A 2,877-nucleotide genomic window follows, 5' to 3' on the forward strand; every position below is an offset into this window, starting at 1 on the left:
TTTTTTCGATATGTCCGTACAGTGGAATGCTTTATATTCACTAAAAATGTTTTAGATGAATAATATGGAAATTTTTTCATAAGCGACAAAAGCATAAAACACCACCAGTTAATGGTATAATACCTTTTTGTTAAATGAAAATCAAAAATTTTTTAAAAGACTCAAATATTTGAGTCCAGTGAAGGTGTCAAGGGAACAAGAGAAGAGGGTATGACTCGAGGACAAAAGCTTGTGAATAACTGCATTCAAGGGGTGGTGCAAGGAAAAGAACCAGGGAAAAGAATTCACTGAGCTATTTGAACCAAAGGCTGATGTCTTGAAAACCAGGGTGTAGAGTTTTGGGAAGTAGAGCGTGAGTGGCCACTAGTCTCTTAAGTGCAGAGAGATGAAAGAAAATCAGGACTAAGAAGATGTTTTGAGATTAGGGCTTGTCAGCTTTTGGGTTTCATACACGTTAATATCAGGGTTTTTTGTTATGCCTCCATTCTCAAACTGTGTGTTATATTTCTGGCCTTAGCATTTCATTGGGCAGAGAGCTGCACCTGCTTGTTTATACATAGTATGAGCTGTTGAAGACAACTAGCTGTTCTCAGTTACATATAGTATTTAGTCCTGACATGGATTCTGAGTTGATTTAGAAACAGGATAGCAGTATTATTCCAGAAATTCAACCAAGTGTGGGGATTAGGCTCTTGAGGTCTTGTTGCTTATTCATTTTTTTTTTTATTTTCCTTTTTTTAAAAAAATAAAGAATAGTGAGTTCTAAAATTTTTTGACTAAGCACAAGCAGCCAAGACTTCCAGGCTTTGGGGTCTGGGCAGAGCTAAATGGGAAGAACGAAGACCTCCAGTCTCCCTTCTTCAGATCATCCAACTTAGTGTGTACTTTTGAGAGTGGAAGAAAAACAGAAACAATGATAGAAAAATAGACTAAGTGAAAAGAATTTACAACTAAAATAAAGGGCATTATGTAATAAAAATGAAGAACAGAGTCAAAGCCAACACAAGGGGTCAGACGAGGTTCTTACTCATAATTTGCAAATGACAATGCCTGACCCTTCAAAGGAGTAACTTCCAAAGGAATAGCCTAAGGAGCAAGGAGATTCTCAGGGAAAGGCTCTGGAGTGTTTGTCCCCAGCCCTGTCCTTAGAGGAGAAAAGCCCTATCTGTTGAAGAGGCCACAGTTCATGCTTCTTTTAGACTTCAACAGTCAACCACAGTCAGCCACTTTACCCAGCGGCCTGTTCCCTCCTGTCCCCTTCCCTGCTCCCTGTCCTCTCCTGTTGCTAGTACTATGGCCATAGAGTCCCCCGTACACCTGTGACCTGTGTGGAGCCCTCCTAGAGCACTGGCTCTCAAACTCCAGTTTCCGATTTAGAAGGTGTGGGATAGTATTCAATCATTTGGATTTCTAAACAAGGTTCCAGGGAACCAGACTTTAAAAATCACTGTCTTAGATCTAGACCTGGAGGGTTGTGGTGAGGTCAGCCAGCTACATCCCACAGGCTAAAAGCAGCCTTGAGCTAAAAGTGGTTTTTACGTTTGTAAAGGATCGTAAAAAACGAATGAAGAATATGTGACAGAAACCATATATGTCCTGCAAATCCTAAAATATGTACTATCGGGCCCTTTACAGGAAAAGTCAGCAGACCCCTGACCTAGAGCACGCACCAAAACCTCGGCCGCTGAGGTTACCGGCTGTTCTAATGCCAAGTGCTTCTACTCCCACTCTGAAATGGAAGGAAATGCTAAATATTGGTATCTATTTTCGTCCACTCACAGACTCTTCTCCAAACCTGTCTTCTCCTCATATAAGGGTCTAACACTGCCTTGTGAACAGAAGTGTTTTGCATGTGTTGAGAATTGTTTACATTATTTTATTTTTTGGATCAATAATACTACACATCATATACAATTCAAAATGCATAAAATGGTATATAGTGAAAATAAGTCTCTGATACCCTTGTTCCCTACCCCCTCATTCTGTTATTCTGGAGATTACCATTATTATCTTGTATGCCCTTTCAAAGGTAGTCTTGAGTCTGTGCGTATACTGATTTACATTTGCTTGTGTCAATTGCATGTGTAAATATACACATATATGCATGAAAATAGACATTTTTAAAACACAAATGGTTATCACACTGTGTACCCTTCCACATTTTGCTTTTTTGCATTCCACATTACTCCTTAGAGACGATTCCATGCATACACATTTACCCTTCCTCATTCTTCTTAACAACCACGTATAATATCCCATTGTATACCATAATTTTTAACCATTTCCCTGACAGCAAACTTGAAGTTGATGAACTCCTAGAAGGAGAATTACTGGCTAAAGGATGTGTGCATTTGTTATTTTCAGGAATCACACTGTATCGCCCACCAGATAATTTGTACCCATCCGCATTCCCACCATCAATGGAGGAGGGTGCTGCTTCCCCACACCTTTATCACACCCTGTGTTCTAAACAGTTTGATCTCGGACTGTCCAATAAGTGGAAAAGCATGGTTTTAGTTTGTATTTCTCTGACTTGAGCACTTAAGCATCTTTTCATATGTTTAAGTGTTATTCGTAGTTTTTTGTTTTGTTTTGTTTTTAAACGCCTACAGCACCTGGTCTTCCTAAGTGGTCTCCCATCCAAGTACTAACCAGGCCCGACCCTGCTTAGCTTCTGATATCAGAAGAGATCGGGCACGTTCAGGGTGGCATGGCCGTAGACTGTAGTTCTTTTTCTGAGTTGAGATACTTAATCTAATATTCTGTTAGTTGCTGGTCAAAATCTTATTAATTAATAAGGTATCTTTTTCTATTTTATGTGATTTATAAATAACTTTTCTAGTTTGTCATTGTCTTTTGAGATATATATATATATAT

The 2,877-nt window shown here is 39.1% G+C and overlaps 1 protein-coding gene and 1 pseudogene across 1 annotated transcript in view; one reads left to right on the forward strand and one right to left on the reverse strand.

Annotated features, from left to right (window-relative positions):
- KLHL7 (kelch like family member 7) overlaps positions 1-2,877 on the forward strand; it is a 58,749-nt gene that overhangs the window by 29,794 nt on the left and 26,078 nt on the right. The gene's annotated exons all lie outside the window — the stretch shown is intronic.
- Positions 2,604-2,722, reverse strand: LOC111740907 (annotated as a pseudogene).

The sequence above is a fragment of the Pteropus vampyrus genome, unplaced genomic scaffold (assembly GCF_000151845.1).
Source record: "Pteropus vampyrus isolate Shadow unplaced genomic scaffold, Pvam_2.0 Scaffold69, whole genome shotgun sequence".
Lineage (NCBI taxonomy): Eukaryota > Metazoa > Chordata > Mammalia > Chiroptera > Pteropodidae > Pteropus > Pteropus vampyrus.